Genomic DNA, 18,257 nt, shown 5'->3' with positions numbered 1-18,257 from the left:
CTGATTGGATAGTGATTAGTCACATGGAAGGATAGGTAAGATCAGTTGGAAAAAGATTCAGATTTACAGAGATAATCTACCTTTGTATGTTTGTGGAATGTGTTTAGTAGTCAGTTTGGGAGGAAAAAGAGCCAGGGAGAAGCCTGCAAATATATATACATTCCCATTCATATGAATAATCTCTCTCTCTCTATTTCTGTCTTCCATCTGTCATCTGAGAATCCCATCCCTAGACATCTCAGAGTCCAGCAATAACCTGAACTTTAAGATCATTCCCAGTCTTGGGAGATTTATCTGGGATACTCTGAAATTACCATGAGCTTTCCAGGAGCTCCCTTGCCAAGAAAACATGACTGGGATCTGACATTGCATAGTTTGATCTGATGAGCCCTAGATTCCTAAGTCATTTTGACATTACTTCTAACATACGGTTTGATAAAGGAGAAGAGAGAGGTGCAACCCAGATAGCATCTTAGAAACTCACACAATTAGATTCATAATTTTATTTTCTGAAGAACTGTAAGGTAAGTGGAGAAAGAGAAAGGGACTCCTTCCTACTACAATGGAATAGAATTCCAAATTCAAACTAACTAGACTGCTTACTAGCGATACTGGAATCAAGCTAATTGGTTGTTTTACTTAAGTACCATCAAAATAAGCATCTAAATAGAAAGAAGGAGGACATAGAGAAAAGAGAAGCAAAGAAAAAAGTTGATCATCTGGGATGTGAAACTTGGAAGGACTGTAATTAAAGAAGATTTCAAAGCTGAAGTGAGCATTTGATAAGAGTATTCATTCTCAGTCTTGGTGAACATAAAAATATCTGGGAATGTTCACACGAAAATCTATATATGAATGTTTATAGAGGCTTTATCTGTAATTGCTGGAAACTGGGAGAAAAAAAATATCCCTCAGTTGTGGAACAAATAAACAAACCGTGGTACGTCCATACAATAGACAATAAAACTCAACAATAAAAAGAAATTGTGTTAGTCTGCTTTGCATTGCTATAATGGAATACCTGAGACTGGGTAACTTATGGAGAAAAGAGGTTTATTTGGCTCACAATTCTGCAAACTCTACAAGATGTATGGCACCAACATCTGCTTGGCTTCTAGTGAGGCCTCAGGAAACGTGTACTCATAATAGAAAGAGGCATGTCACCTGGTGAGAGAGGGAACAAGAGAGAGAGGAGAGAGGGAGGTGTCAGACTTTTTAACAATCAGATGTTGTGGTAACTAGTAGAGCAAGAACTCACTCATTATTGTAGGGAGGGCACCAAGACATTCATGAGGGATCTGTTTCTATGACCCAAACACCTCCTAATAGGCTCTGCCTCCAATATTGGGGATCACGTTTCAACATGGATTTGGAGAAGACAAACATTCAAACTTATATCGGGAACAAACTACTGATATATACAGTAACACAAATGAATCTCAAATGCGTTATGCTAGTGAAAAAAAAAAAGCCAAAGGTCACATAGTTCATTTATAAGACATTCCAGAAAAGGTAAAACTCGAGGGACAGACAACAGTTTACTGGTTAATAGAAGCTGAGAATGGTGGGAAGCACTGACTACAAAATAGCATGGGGGAATTTTTTGAAGTGATGCAAGTAATTTTCATCTTGATTTTGGTGATAGTTACATGAATATATCTTCATTAAAAGTCACAAAATTGTACACTAAAAAGTTTAAATTTTGTTGTACATAAATTATATATTGATAGAAAACAATCACCTGGGAGATTTTTATAAAGAGCTGTGCCAGGGCCTATGGTAGACCAATTAAATCAGAATCTCGAGGGGCACTGGTAATTTTTTTAAGCTTCCCAGTTAAGAATGCCTGAGGTGAGTGAGGAAAGGTGGGTGGGCTCCGGGACAAGTAAATCAACTCTCACAAACACAGACTCCTCTTAAGGTTGAAGACTTCGTAAGTGGAGTAGGCTCCAGGACCCCATGGAACTCCAACTTTCTTGACAGGACATAGTGTAATAGCCCTGTCTTCCCATGGGAGGCACTCTTGGAGACCCATTATTTAAACAAAACTGCTCCTGTATCTACCACTGACAGCATCCCAGAGGCTTAAATCTTCACAAGGAATCAAATCAAGTATAACAACATTTAGGTTTGAAGCCTCTGAATTAGTTTATGCTAGAAAAAGATTCAAGGTAGGAGGGCCCAATCCCAACATGGTAGAAAAAGATGCAGGGTAGGAAGGCCCAACAATTCAGGGGGGAAAAAAAATCTCCATACAATGCTAGAGATATTTTTCTCTACCATAAACAGCCTTTAAACATTATGACAGGTCAATATCATTACAGATGTAAAAAGCTGCTTCAGCTTTCTGAAAGCTTTGTCCATTACTAAAGTCTCATTAAAATGTTATTCCTTCTTGAATAAGTCTACCAATGGAATAATTAGAGCAGTTCACTACTCTGAATTTGTATCCACAAAACTCAGTTTTTCGGAAGGACTCTATGTGGAGAAGCTACTCAAACAAGAGAAAGCATGCATGAGCTTGTGCAAAATGGCCCAGACATGAGTTGCTATCAGTGATGTCTCTTTGGATCAGGTGAGTTTGTGGCATGTTGACAGTTGTACCATGCTCAGTTGACAAGTTTGCTCAGTGTCTCAATGTATACATCATGGCGTGCACTCAGCTGGAGAGTTGGACTTTCTAGATAAGACCTGCCAGTCCCCATCAAACTTCATGCAGAGGGAAGTATTAAATTAGGATGAATCTTGGGCAAGGAGGTGGAATTTGGCCACACACTGGCCAGGTGCAGTGGCTCACGCCTGTAATCCCAGCACTTTGGGAGGCCGAGACGGGTGGATCACGAGGTCAGGAGATCGAGACCATCCTGGTTAACACGGTGAAACCCTGTCTCTACTAAAAATACAAAAAATTAGCTAGGCATGGTGGCAGGCGCCTGTAGTCCCAGCTACTCAGGAGTCTGAGGCAGGAGAATGGCATGAACCCGGGAGGCGGGAGATGGAGCTTGCAGTGAGCTGAGATCGCACCACTGCACTCCGGCCTGGGCAATGGAGCGAGACTCCATCTCAAAGATAAAAATAAAAATAAAGAATTTAGCCACATACTGACTCAGAAGTGCACAGGATTTCATCCTTATGGAAGCCAATAAATATTCTTGTAGTTGCTTGATTGTAGGCTGAACTTTGATAAGTGGTACCATTGCTGCATGTGGGACCAACCCATGTTTCACTATATGAGCCAGGTTCAACAACTAGATGGCCAATGAATAAGATCTTCAAACTGGAAAACTCGATAATTAGACTAGAAAATTAAAAGAGGAGACAATATGGAGCATACCACAGCTAGTTGCAGAACAGTTTTTGTGTGTGTGTGTGTGTTTTTAAATTTATGGGCTGGGATCCTCCTGCCACATTGAGGGCAGTCCTAGAGCAGCTAGACAGTGCTTGGAAATATTCTGGACCATGGGCTACATCTCTGAGTTGTTCTTCCTATAAGGCATATTGCCCTTTATCCCTTGTTCCTAATTAATCCAACTCAGGCACAAACATACCTTGCTGTAAGGATGCCAAATTATTACGGTTTTCTTCCTTTATGTGAAAAATGGAGCAGCTTGACATAATTCCTTCTCAAGAAAAGATTTATAATACAAGTCCCTTAGTACTAGCTCATTTTCATGATCATACATTGTTCTAGAGAGTGATATTTTATTTTAAATGCATCATATCAAAAGTAGAGCAGACAGATGTAGGCTTTTCATCTTACAGATCTTTCCAGAATGAATCCTGGAGTCAACATTTCTCACAGTTGTGACTATAAAGATACTATTGAAATACCTGTAAGAAAAAAAAAACTTACAACCCCAAAGCCCACAAGGTATTGTTTTAAGAAGCATTTTGATAATTTCGTAGATTTTTCTCTGATATCTAATTAAGACAAATTAAAAGTATCCTATCTCAAAACCAACTACCAAAGCCTCCCCTGGAGTTGCTCCAGGCTCATGGATTGAATGTGCACAGAATGAGATGCAGTTCCACTGAGGTAGAAGACAGAACTGGCTGGGGCTGATTAAATGAACACCATAGGGAAGGCCACGGGGGATCCTTCTAATGTAACAGTTACAGCAAAGACAAGCAGAACAAAGGGAATCAGACTGACTTCTGTTAAAACAAGGATCAGGCAGGATGGTAATGAGGCAGGATTTTACATACTGGAATTTTTACATGAGATGGAGGCAAACCTAACTACAGCTTGACAGGTAAAGTTTATGCTTGTGGTGCTGTTTTCTCTCATGGGCCCATTTCATTGTTTGGGTGGTACTTTGCAAAACATACAAGTGTATAATGTTCTAATATTTGTTCTCATAGAATGGCCATGAGTCTCTGATTCCATGATTTTCTCCTCAACTCTCTCCCCCACACAAACTTTCTTGTCCTGAATCACATTTGTCTCTGAGTTTAGGAAGGCAATTTAGCATGATGGTGGGGAACCTGAGGTTTCAATTTGGACATGTCTGTGTTTAGTCCTGCTCCACACTTACTAACTATAGAACAGAGATAAGTTCCTCCACCTCTGTGGGCTTCTTTTTATTCATCCATAAAATATTGGAGATACACCTACTGTATCTACCTCAAAGTTTTTATGGGAATATAAAACCAATAAAGTAAATGAAGGGTGGATGCTGAGCCTGACACACTAAATTCTCAATAAACCATAGTCACCCTTGATAGTACTGCTGTTAAGGAGCCACAGGTGTCTTTATCCAGGGATAATGAAGCATTTAAGTCACTATTGCCAGGAATTTTTCCAAGCCTGACCAAGCAGCTTCTAAGGCTCATCTCTTAGTTAACTAGGACTTCTGGTGGGGGAGAAACCAACTTGTTCAGCTTCTGTGCACACTCCTCTTGCTGGTGTCAATACTGTGTCCCTGCACTTAACTCATGTCTCCTTACCTCTATGCCCCAATCAATGACATCAAGGCTTCAAAGAGATATTCATCGTGAAGAGGCCGGAAACTCTTCAAATTCCTTCACTGTCTATTAGTAACTCCCACCTGGAGCCCCAGTCTTGTTTTTAGCTGTGGGATTCTAATCCAATAAGACAAATATTTATTGAGCTCATGACCCTGAAGTTGATTCATTAGTCAGGGTTCTCCAGAGAGACAAAACCAATAGGATGATGAATAGATAGATAATAGATAGATAGATAGATAGATAGATAGATAGATAGATAGATATGGAATTTTTAAGGAAATTGGCTCATATGATTATGAATGGTCAGTCCCATGATATGCCATTTATAAGCTGGAGATCCTGGGATGGCCATAGTGTGGTTCAGTTCAAGTTAGAAAGTCTGAGAACCACGTAAATTGATGGTATAATTGTCAATCTGAGGCCAAAGGCCTTAGAACCCAGGAGTCCACTGGGGTAAGTCCTGGAGTAACAAAACTGGAGAACCTGAAGTTCTGATGTCCAAGGGCAGGAGGAGGAGAGCTTGCCAGCTCCAGGAGAGAGAGAGAGAGAGAGAGAGAGAAAGAAAGAAAGAGAGAAATCCTTTCTCTCCTTTTTAGTTTAATCTGGGCTCCTAGCTGATTAGATGGTCCTTGCCCACATAGAGGGTGGATCTTCCCTACTCAATCCATTGACTCACATGCCAGTCTCCTCTGGAAACACCCTCACAGACTCACCCAGAAGTAAAGCTTTACCATTTCTCTAGGTATTCCTTAATTTAGTCAATGTGACACCTAAAATTAACCATCACAGTTGAATAATGGACATTCTTGATGATGAGCCAGCATTTGTCTATTCTCTACTGCAGGGTTTTGGATTTTTTTGTTTGTTTCCTTTTTGTTGTTGTTGTTTTTATAACTGGCCACTTTTTTTTTTTTTTTTTAAATAACTGGTTGACTTTCTAGTTCTTTTTCTTTTTGGGATAGACTATCCATTCACAATTGAAACCCAGTTCAAAGTGATTCTTCCTGTTTTAACCAAATTTATATCAATAATAGCAACTTCTTGTGCTACCCCTCACAGAAGACCTAGGTATTGTTTAATATGTTCCTTTTCCTCTGTATTTCCTATAAATTGGTAGTTAACAATGGAGATTTGATCAGATTCGGACTGATATTTTCCCTCAAGAATGCTTAGTAAGTGGCATTGTATGCCTCCATCAGAAGAAACTTAATATTTGGTTTATCTTTTAGTAGTCAATGTTAATAGTACTAGTATTAGTGACCAATGATAATATTTTTCTAGACCTATTAATTCATTAAAGGTTGAGAAAGGTTGATATCATCTAGTTGTATCATTCTATCTTCATTTATTATTTGAAAGACTTCTACAAAGAAAGATTATCTCCTTATTAACGCTTTAGTTACCTAAGGTATGATTTATAGAGAAAAGTCAGAATAAATGTTTGACCTTATTCTCCTTCATTTTTTTTTTTGTTTTCAAGTAATTGATTGGCTTCTTTGTTTTCTCTAACATAGGTCAGTAAGGGCTTGTGGTTGTTAGTATTATTATGAATTCATGCATTTAAACCTATTTGATATTTGTCAATCCATTGGAGTTATTATCCTTATTGATGCATAAGGTGTACCAGCTGTGGCTAATGGGATCCCCTTCAAGTTGGCTCCCAACATTTTTATTTTTGGCATTGTTTCAAGAGTTTTCTTTACAGCTACCTTGCTATCTGGCATGGCAAGAGGTTCCAGGATTTGCTGTGCATCTTCTATCCAACTTTGTACTGCTTACAAGAAACAATAAAAGGTCACAAAGAGGGTGAAGTAAAATGGTGAAATAAGGATATAACATGAAAACATAAACCAGAACAAAAAGTAATGTAGCTGTACTAAAATCAGATAACCTTTAAGGCAAAAAGCAATTCCAAAAGTAAGAAGAACATGTAGCAATATAAAATGTGTATGTACCTAATATCATAGCTTCAAAAAGCATAAAGCAAATTTGATAGAAATTGAATGAGAAATAGGCAAATTCACAAACATGTCAATAATTTTTAACACATCTATCTCAGTAACTGATAAAACAAGCTGAAAATACATAACGACAATCTGTGCCTTAGTTGTCACATGACATTCTTCCTGAGTATATCTGTGTCTTTGTGCCCAAATTTCCCTTTTCTTATAAGAATACCAGTCACTAGATTAGGGCTTTTCCTAGTCTAGCATGACCTGATCTTAACTTGATTATATCTACAAAGACTCTATTTCCAAAGAAGGTGATATTCAGTTACTGGAGTTTAGGACTTCAATATATCTTTTGGGTGGACGCAATTTAACTCAAAATAATACCTAAAGATGAAATACATTTTTTTTCACTTTTATTTTCAGTTCAAGGGTGCATGTGTAGGTTTGTTACATAGGTAAACTGTGTCATGGAGGTTTGTTGCATAGATTATTTCATCACCCAGGTATGAAGCCTCATACTCATTAGTTGATTTTCTTGATACTCTCCCTCTTTCCACCCTCTGCCCTCCAAAAAGACCCCAGTGTGTGTTCCCTTCTGTGTCTCTGTGTTCTCATCATTTAGCTCCCACTTGTAAGTGAGAACATGAGATATTTGGTTTTCTATTGCTGTATTAGTTTACCAAAGATAATGGCCACCAGCTCCATCCATGTTCCTATAAAGACATGATCTCATTCATTTTTATTTTTTTTTATTTTTATTTATTTATTTATTTATTTTTGAGATGGAGTCTCGCTGTGTGGTCCAGGCTGGAGTGCAGTGGCCTGATCTCGGCTCACTGCAAGCTCCACCTCCCGGGTTCACGCCATTCTCCCGCCTCAGCCTCTGAGAAGCTGGGACTACAGGCGCCCGCCACCACGCCCGGCTAGTTTTTTGTATTTTTAGTAGAGACGGGGTTTCACCATGTTAGCCAGGATGGTCTCGATCTCCTGACCTCGTGATCCACCCGCCTCGGCCTCCCAAAGTGCTGGGATTACAGGCTTGAGCCACCGCGCCTGGCCAATCTCATTCATTTTTATATGACTGCATAGTATTCCCTGGTGTATATGTACCACATTTTCTTTATCCAGTCTATTATTGAAGGGCATTTAGGTTGATCCTATGTCTTTGCTATTGTGAATAGTGCTGAATGCACATATACATGCATGTGTCTTTACAATAGAATAATTTACATTCTTTTCGGTATATACCCAGTAATGGGATTGCTGGGTCTAATGGTATTTCTGTCTTTAGGTCTTTGAGGAATCATCACACTGTCTTCCACAATGGCTGAACTAATTTACATTCCTACCAACAGTGTATAAGCATTCCTTTTTCTCCACAGCGTTGCCATCATCTGTTATTTTATTTCATTTTATTTGAGAGAGTCTCCCTCTGTCACCAGGCTGGAGTGCAGTGGTGCAATCTCAGCTCACTGCAACCTCCACCTCCTGGGTTCAAGCAATTCTCCTGCCTTAGCCTCCTGAATAGGTGGGACTACAGGTGCGTGCCACCACACCGAGCTAATTTTTGTATTTTTAGTAGTGACAGAGTTTCACCATGTTGGCCAGGATGGTCTCAATCTCTTGAACTTGCAATCCACCCACCTTGGCCTCCCAAAGTGCAGGGATTACAGGCATGAGCCATCATGCCTGGCCTCTGTTATTTTTTGACTTATTAATAATAGTCATTCTGACTGGTGTTAGATGATATCTCATTGTCATTTTTATTTGCATTTCTCTAATGATCAATAATGTTGAGCTTTTTTTCATATGATTGTTGGCCTCATGTATGTCTTCTCTTGAAAAGTGCCTGTTCATGTCCTTTGCTCATTTTTTTATGAGGTTACTTGTTTTTTTCTTGTAAATTTGTTTACAGATGCTGGATATTAGACCTTTGTTGGATGCATAGTTTGCAAAATTTTTCTCCCATTCTGTAGGTTGTCTATTTCCTCCCTTGATCGTTTCTTTTGCTGTGAAGAAGCTCTTTAGTTTAATTAGATCTGTCAATTTTTGCTTCTGTTGCAATTACCTTTGGCATCTTTGTTATAAAATCTTTGCCTGTGCCTGTGTCCTAAATGGTATTGCCTAGGTTGTTTTCCAGGGTTTTTATAGTTTTATGCTTCATACTTAAGTTAAAGACAAAATATTAAAAGCATTCTTCCCTAGATCATAAATGAGGCAAAGATGTGTACTATTATTACTCCTATTTGATAATTTATTGCATTGCATGGTGCAATAAGGCAAGAAATAAAAGTCAAGGAGTTTAAAAATAAAGAAATAAAGAGTGATAGGTTTTATATATAACAAGATTATGTACACATAACATATAAAATAATTTATAAACTATTAATAAGTAAATTTAGTGACACCATTGAGAAAAAGGTCAATGTATAAAATCAATTGCATTTCTAAACACTTGTAACAAAAAGTCAGAAAATAAAAAATTTTGTATAAATATAACTGTCTAAGAAAATTTTTAATAGAAATATGCATAGCTTCTCCACAGAAAAATAGAAAACATTCTCAAATTTTAAGTGACTTCAGTAAGTAAAAATATACAGCATATACTTGGATAGTAACACTCAATATTTTAAAAATAACTATTGTTTCTATATTGATCCAAGCAGTTAATGAAATTCCAATGAAAGTCCCAGCAGGTCTTCTGTTGTTGCTGAAATTGATAAACTGTTTTGAAAATTTAAATGGGAATCAGACTATCACGAACAGCTAAGAATATCCAACAACAAAGTTGGATGACATATTACCTGATATCAAAACTTACTACTGTATAAACATGTAGTAATTGAGACCATGTAATATTGGTGCAAAAATAAAAAAAAGAGACTAACAGAATGGAACAGAGAGAACAGAAAGAGATCCACATATACATATTTACTCACTCTGTGACAAAAAAGCCACTGTAGCAGAGTGGGAAAATAATAGTCATTTCAATAAATTCTGCTGGGTCAATTGCCTATTTATGTAAAAATAATTTAAATGTTGCTCTGCACAAAAATAAATTTCATGCCTAAATGAGGAAGCCAAAAAATAAAACTGCTAAAAGATAACATTGGCAGAGATCTTTATAAAATTGGGATTGACAAAAATTTCTTAAAGAAGAAAAATAAAACGGTATTAACTTAAAAAATTGATATTTTGAACTTTGCTAACATTAAGAATCTCTATTCAGTGAAAGACACAATTAAAAGAGTGAATAAAGCAAGTAATAGAGTGGGAAAAGGTATTTCCTGTACACATATTTGACAAAATATATTTCAAAAAATACAAACTCATAATCATAAATAAGAAAAAAACCAGGCAATTCCATAGAGAATCAAGCAAAATACTTAAACGGAAACTTTATAAAAGTGAACATCTAAATATTATTTAAACAAATGAAAAGTACAATTATCATCAGATAAATAAAAAGTAAAGCCACAATGAGATGTTGTAATGCATCCACCAGAATGAGTAAAATTAAAGGCTGATAATACAACAGAAATGCATACGTATAGTGCACATACATATGTGTGTACCAAAAGATACATATTAGGTTGGTGCAAAAATAATTGTGGTTTTTGCCATTAAATGTAATGCCATTATATGTATGCATTTCTGTTGAATATTCACAATAGCAACATTCTAATATTCAAAAACTGGAAACAACTCAAATGGCATACAAATAAAATTAGTAAAGAAAATGTGAATTTTTAAAAAATGAAGTACTATTCAGCATGAAAAAACCAATTACTACTTTATGCAACAATGTGGAAAAATCTCACAGACATGCTGTTAATCGAAAGAAGCCAGATATGAAAGAATGTATACTGTATGATTTCTATCATTTAAAGTTCAAAAGCAGGAAAACCTATACTATAGCAATGACAGTTAAAAAACAGTGGTTAATTTTGTAGAAGGTGTAACAATTATGAGGGCCCACAGAGAAGTTTCTATGTGGTATTAATGTTCTGGTTAATATAATGCTTATAATAATGTGTTCACTTTGCAAAATTCATGGTGCTGTACCCTTAAAATTTTGCATTTTACTCTCTATGTCTATTATACTTCAATGAAAAGAACCTGGGAAATATGCATAGGTGACAATAATTATAAGGGTATTAGAACAGAAAGAATGACATTTAATTTCAGATTAGGTGGATTTTATCAGTAAGGGTACACTTACCATATAGTCTGAATTTAATGTACTTGCTTGAGCAGTTGGAATAGGTATAAATTGTTTGCTCATTTGAATGCTGAAATCCAGACTCAATATGACCTACATCCTACATAAAATGAAGTTGAGATTCTATACATCAGTTTTGTAATTGCAATGTGGAATTATCTGGGGAATTTTGAAAAACACTTATGCTTGGATCCCACTTCTAGTCTTGGATAGAGGTACACCTTGTACAATAGGATTTTTAACTCCCCACCTGACACTAATGAGCTGATAAGGTTGAAATGTAAAGAAAGAAATCCAATAACTTATAAAGACAGGCATGTAGGATAAGTGAGATTTATCCCTTAACTAGAACCACCCCCTCAATCTTCCAAACAAGAGTCTCAGAAAATGCTCACTTCACAGTTGCCTAAAGAAATGCGTTGGTGAAGGGAGCACCAGCATTTTCAAAAAGAACTTTAATAGCTGTTTCCTGTTGATAACGATGTGGGTAGGATGCCAACATTGAAATAGGCTGTATAATTTCAATGGAGATGGCGGGATCCTGGGTAGTAAGAGGCCAAGTAGTAGCACTTACCCAATCAAGACAAGACTGAAATGGTTATTATAATAGACCCCAGGGCTGGGGTTGCTAACCAAATAATCCAATCAACACAGATCTCGGGTAGTGCTTAATTAATTACAAAGCCATTAGGACTAAACTAGATGATCAGTCTAAGGTACCTGCATAATAATAATAATATATATATATATATATATATATTTTTTTTTTTTTTTTTTTTTTACAAAAAAACCCCTCTAGAGCTGACCGACAGAAGTCTGACTTAAGCCAAGGTAAAAATGAAATACATTCATTAAAATCTCAGACCTCTGTTAATTCAGACATCCAGAGTTCTTTGTCCAAATGGAAGTCTAGTATACTTGAGCTAATAACACAAGTTTTATGACACTGCCTCTCTCCTTCCCTTAAGGGACCTATGGCCCAAGTTTGCATCATTTCTTCTCTGTCCTTTCCTAAAGGTACCAGGGTATATGTACATTAGAAAAAAAATATCCTGTGCAGTGTACTGGGGTATCTGTATGTTGGAAAAAAATACATAGGCATTTTAAGACTTTCTGAACTCTGATTTTGAACTAATTGCTTGATTCCTGGGAACCCAGATGCCACTCTGCTTCAATAGTTATATAAGTGATAAATGTTTAAGGTTTGTCCAGGATTTATATTATAGTGTGAATCTATTTGTCCAGTTCTTGAGTATTTACTCAGGAAGAAGTTTACTCAGTAATTGGCAAAAGTACCATATCAGCTCCTTGATCCATGGCAAAATTATAAACAGAAAGTAATACTACATCCCTGGGGGAACAAAGGAATTAATGCTACTGTCAATGGTCTGAAATATTTAAGGGTAGTGATTCCCATCACATCTCCATTTAACCCGAACATACTGAGTCAGACACTCTGGGGCTGTTGTCTAGTAGCCTGTGCTTTAATGAGCTCTCTGGATGAGTCTAACATATGTTTAAAATTTAAGAATCACAGATATAGAGCACTTATTGCTGTTTCTCAAAAAGGAGAGCACACCCAGAAGCACATTGCTTTAATCTGGAAGGGACAGGAATATATTCTCTACCTAGTTTGAGAGCTACATTAATTCTTCAGATCTATACCTCTATTTAGTCCACAGATACCTTTTTTTGTCATTTTGGGTATGCTTTATTTATTTGTTTGTTTTTTGTTTGTCTGGTTATTATAATTTGAAATTTTATTTCAGATTCAAGGGGTACGTGTGAAGGTTTGTTACCTGGATATACTGTGTGATGCTGATGTTTCTGGGGTACAATGGATTCTATCACCCAGGTACTGAGCATAGTACCCAATAGTTTTTCAACCCTTGGCCCCTTCTCTCCACCTTCTAGTAGTCCCCAGTGTCTATTGTTGCCATTTTTATGTCCATGAGTACCCACCGTTTAGCTCCCACTTTTAAGTAAGAACATGTGGTATTTGGTTTTCTGTTCCTGTGTTAATTTGCTTAGGATAAGGCCTCTAGCTGCCTCCATGTTGCTGCGAAGGACATGATTTTGTTCTTTTTATGGTTGTGTAGTATTCCACGGTGTATATGTACCACATTTTCTTTTCCCAATCCACTGTTGAGGGGCACATAGGTTGATTCCATATCCTTGCTATTGTGAATAGTTCTGCAATAATCATATAAGTGCATGTGTTTTTGTTAGAACAATTTTCTTTTGGAAATATACTCAATAATGAAATTTCTGGGTCAAATGGTAATTCTGTTTTAATTTCTTTGCGAAATCTCCAATCTACTTTCCGCAGTGGCTGAACTAATTTACATTCATACAAACAGTGTATAGGCATTTCCTTTTCACTGCAGCATCACCAGGCTCTGTTATATTTTGACTTTTAAAACATGGTCATTCAAACAATGTGAGATGGTATCTCATTGTGGTTTTTATTTGCATTTCTCCTATGATTAGTGATGCTGATCATTTTTTGTTTGTTGGTCGCTTGCAGGTTTTCTTTTAAGAAGTGCCTCTCGCCCATTTTTGATGCCGTTATTTGTTTCTTGCTTGTTTAATTGTTTAAGTTTCTTATAGATTCTGGATGTTAGACCTTTGTCAGATGTACACTTTATGAATACTTCTCCCATTCCTTAGGTTGTCTGTTTACTCTGTTGATAGTTTCTTTTGCCGTACAGAAGCTCTTTAGATGAATCAGGTCCCAATTGTCAATTTTTGTTTTGTCGCAGTTGCTTTTGAGAACTTAGTCGTAAATTCTTTCCCAAGGCTGATATCCAGAATGGTGTTTCTTAGGTTTTCTTCTAGGATTCTTTTAGTTTGAGGTCTTACACTTAAATCTTTAAGTTAATTTCGAGTTAATTTTTGTCTGTGGTGAAAGGTAGGGATTCAGTTTCATTCTTCTACATATGGTTAGCCAGCTATCTCAGCACCATTTATTGAATGTGGAGCCCTTTCCTCCTGTCCTATCTATTCTGTTCCATTGGTCTATGTGTCTGTTTTTGTACTAGTACCATGCTGTTTTGGTTACTGTAGCCTTATAGTGTAGCTTGAAATTGGGTTATGTAAAGACTCTAGCTTTATTCATTTTGCTTAGAATCACTTGAGATATTTGGGCTCTTTTTCAGTTCTATATGAATTTTAAAATAATTTTTTCTAATTCTGTGAAAGCATGATGTTGGTAACTGGATAGGAGTAGCATTAAATCTGAAGATTGCTTTAAGCATTATGGCCATTTCAAAGATATTGGTTCATCCAATCCATGAAGATAGAATGTTTTTCCATTGGTTTGCATCATCTATAATTTCTTTCAGCAGTGTTTTATAGTTTTTCTTTTAGAAATGTTTCACCTCCTTGGTGAGATGCATTCCTAGATTTTTTTTTTTGTAGTTATTGTGAATGGGATTGCATTCTTGATTTAGCTCTCAGTTTGAACATCATTGGTGCATAGAAATGCTACTGATTTTGTACATTGATTTTGTATCCTGAAATTGTACTGAAGTTGTTTATGAGTTGCAGGAGCCTTTTGGTGGCGTTTTTAGGGTTTTGTAGGTATAAAATCATGCCATCCACAAAGAGATACAGTTTGACTTCTTCTTTTCCTGTTTGAATGCCTCTTATTTCTTTTGCCTGATTGCTCCACCTAGGACTTCCAGTACTATGTTGAAGGAGTGGTGAGAGTGGGCATCCTTGTTTTGTTCCAGCTCTCGAGAGGAATGCTTCCAGTTTTTTGCCCTTCAGTGTGACATTGGCTATGGGTATGTCATAGATGCCTCTGATTATTTTGAAGTATTTTCCTTCGATGCCTAGTTTCTTGAGGGTTTTTGTCATGAAGTGATGTTGGATTCGTTAAAAGTTTTTTCCACATCTATTGAGATGATGATATGGCTTTTGTTTTTAATTCTGTTTATGTGATGAGCTTATCAATTTTCATTTGTTGAACCAAGCTTTCATCCCAGGAATGAAGCTTACTTGATTATGATTTATTAACTTTTTGATGTGCTGCTAGGTTCAGTTTGCCAGTATTTTGTTGAGGATTTTTACATTTATGCTCATCAGAGATATTGGACTGTAGTTTTCTTTTCTTACGGTATTTTCACCAGGTTTTTGTATTGGAGTATTGCTGGCTTCATAGAATGAATATTGGGGAAGCCCTTTCTCCCTGATTTTTTTGACATAGTTCTAGTAGGAGTGGTATCAACTCTTCTTTGTATATCTGGTAAAATCCAGCTGTGAAATCCATCTGGTCCAAGGTTTTATTTTTGGTGGGTAGTTGTTTTTTGTTTGTTTGTTTGTTTTGTTTTTCATAACTGATTCAATTTCACACCTTTATTTTGATCTGTTCAGAGTTTCAATTTCTTCCTAATTCAATATTTGGAGATAGTGTGTTTCCAGGAATTCATCTATTTTCTCTACATTTTCTAATTTGTGTGCATAGAGGTATTCATAATATTGTCTTAGAAACTTTTGTATTTCTGTGAGATTGGTTGTAATGTCACCTTCATAATTTCTGATTGTGTTTATTTAGTTCTTCTCTCTTTTTTCCTTTTTTAATCTAGCTAGTGGTTTATCAATCTTGTTTATCCTTTTGGGTCTCTATTTCATTGAGTTCTGCTCTGATTTTAGTTATTGCTTTACTTCTATTAGCTTTAGGGTTGGTTTGTTCTTCTTTTTCTAGATTCCGTAAGTGTAATGTTACATCATTAATTTGAACTCTTTCTAACTTTTTGAGATAGTTCAGTACTATAAAATATCCTCTTAATACCACTTCTGCTGCATCCCAGAAATTTTGGTATGTTGTGTCTCTGTTTTCATTTATTTCAAAGATTTTTTTTCTGCCTTAATTTTACTGCTTACCAAAATGTCATTCAGGATCAACTATTTAATTTCAATGTTTTCAGAGATGTTTTTGGTATTGATTTCTATATTTATTCCACTTGGTGTAAATTTGATTTGTTTAAAATTTATTGAGGCTTGCTTTATGACTAAGCATGTGGTCAATCGTGGCATATGTTCCATGTGCAGATGAGAAGAATGTACACCCTGTAATTGATGGGTGGAATATTCTGTAGAGATGTCTATTAGGTCCAATTAGTCAAATATCACATTTAAGCCCAAAATTTATTTGTTTTCTGCCTTGATGATCTGCCTAATGCTGTCAGTGAGGTATTGAAGTCCTCTGCTATTATTGTGTGGCTAAGTCTTTTCATAGATCCAGAAGTACTTGTTTATGAATCTGGGCTCCAGTGTGGAGTGTGTATATATTTAAGATAGTTAAGTGCTGTTGTTGAATTGAACCCTTTATCATTATGTAATGCCCTTCTTTGTTGTTTGTTACTGTTATTGGTTTAAGGTCTATGTTATCTGATATAAGAATAGTGATCCCTGCTTTTTTGTTTGTTACATTTGTATGATAGGTCTTTTTCTAACCGTTTACTTTCAGCCTATGGGTGTTACATATGAGATGAGTCTCTTGAAGATAGTAGATGAATGGACCTGTTTTTTTTTAAGCCACTTTGCCACTCTGTGCCTTTCATGTGGAACATTTAGATAATTCACATTTCAGGTTACTATGGATATATGAGGTTTTGATTCTGTCATGAAGCTCTTTGTTGTTAGCTTTATGGTTTCTATTGCATGGTTGCTTTATAGGATCTGTGGGCTGTGCACTTAAGTGTGTTTTTTTGGTAGCAGGTGTTGTTCTTTCATTTCTATGTTTAGAACTCCCTTAAGGATAGCTAGTAATGTTGGTCTAGTGGTAAACTTATCTGGAAAAGATTTTGTTTCTCCCTCATTTCTGAAGCTTAGTTTGGTGGTATATGAAATTCTTGTTTGGAATTTCTTTTCTTTAAGAATGCTGAAAATGGGGGGTATGTCCTATACTGGAACACCAGGATCTGACACTCTAGGATGACTGCTTAGAGAGGAAGGAGGTCATGGCTCTGAACAAACCTTCTGCCATTACAGGGTATTATTGGTGCTTACAGTTTGCAGGACCTAGCAGCACAATGACTTCAGAACATTTCAATAATAATGAAAAACCAGCAATTAATTCCTGGGCAGAAGTAGTACCAGTGTGAGCTCAGATCAGTTAAAGAGGCTGGGTGGCTGATTTCATCAGCTGTGCAAACAAAGGCAACCCTCAGGCAAATTCTATTTTCTGAATGATGTTACTCTCCTCCCTGGATTTATGAGAGGGAACATGGATTTTTTTTCTCCTCTCTGCTCTAAGAAGACAATAACACTGAAGGCTTAGAAGTCTCTTTTGCCAGGACTACAGGTGAAAATTTTGCCTGTTAACCATCTCTCCAGCTAGCCAGGTGTGTTGGACGTAGAGATGGAGAGGAGTTTTTAGCCAGGGTATTATGAGTGTCAGAGTACTATGAGGTATAAACTAAGCTTAGCTATCTGAGGCCTTGGAGGTATGTGGACCTGTTGCAAAACCTTAAACAGTGTTAGACTGTAATAACAAATATCTCCTCATAGGACAGGCAGCTTCAAAATTCCACCCAACAAGTTGACAGACAGGGAATATCAGAGTAGACAAAGTAAGAAATTTCTACAGATGAAATTTCTTAATTGGACTAAGGGTGTTATTTAGTGAACATTGAAGACAAGGAAGATTTTTAGAATTCAGCATTCCTACAAACTAAAAAAAGATCATATCCAACTATTTTTCCTCTTCTTTCGTAGACCTCAATAAGTAATTCCTTTAAATTCTCAAAAGATAGCAAAATTTAAAAAGCTGTATTTATTTAATGCATCAAATACCAAAGTTCAATGGAAAATATTGTAATTTTCACCTATGATAGTCCTACCATCACGTTTAGAATAAACTGCGATAAGGGGAAAAACAAACAAACAAACAAACAAAAAATCCTGAAAATAGGGCCCTAATCTCGCTTGGTTTATAAGATTTCTGCTGAGAAGCCTGCTGTTAGTCTGATAGGGTTCCCTTTGTACCTGATCTGACCTTTTTCTCTAGCTGCCTTTATGGTTTTTTTTTCTTTAGCATTGACCTTGGACAACCTGATAATTATATGCCTCGGTGATGTTTATTTTGTATGGTACATCTTCTTCAACTC

The 18,257-nt window shown here is 36.5% G+C and overlaps 1 long non-coding RNA gene across 2 annotated transcripts in view; it reads right to left on the bottom strand.

Annotated features, from left to right (window-relative positions):
• Nucleotides 1-1,032: 1,032 nt before the first annotated feature.
• LOC135966798 (uncharacterized) overlaps nucleotides 1,033-18,257 on the bottom strand; it is a 100,420-nt gene continuing 83,195 nt past the window's right edge. For both annotated transcript variants that reach the window (XR_012421755.1, XR_010580399.1), the window contains exon 2: nucleotides 1,033-1,164. This is a non-coding gene — a long non-coding RNA (uncharacterized lncRNA). The remainder of the gene's footprint in view (nucleotides 1,165-18,257) is intronic.

This window comes from Macaca fascicularis, chromosome 13 (genome assembly GCF_037993035.2).
Source record: "Macaca fascicularis isolate 582-1 chromosome 13, T2T-MFA8v1.1".
NCBI lineage: Eukaryota > Metazoa > Chordata > Mammalia > Primates > Cercopithecidae > Macaca > Macaca fascicularis.
The sequence above is the reverse complement of the archived record's forward strand: the minus strand, read 5'-3'. Positions and strand labels throughout refer to the sequence as shown.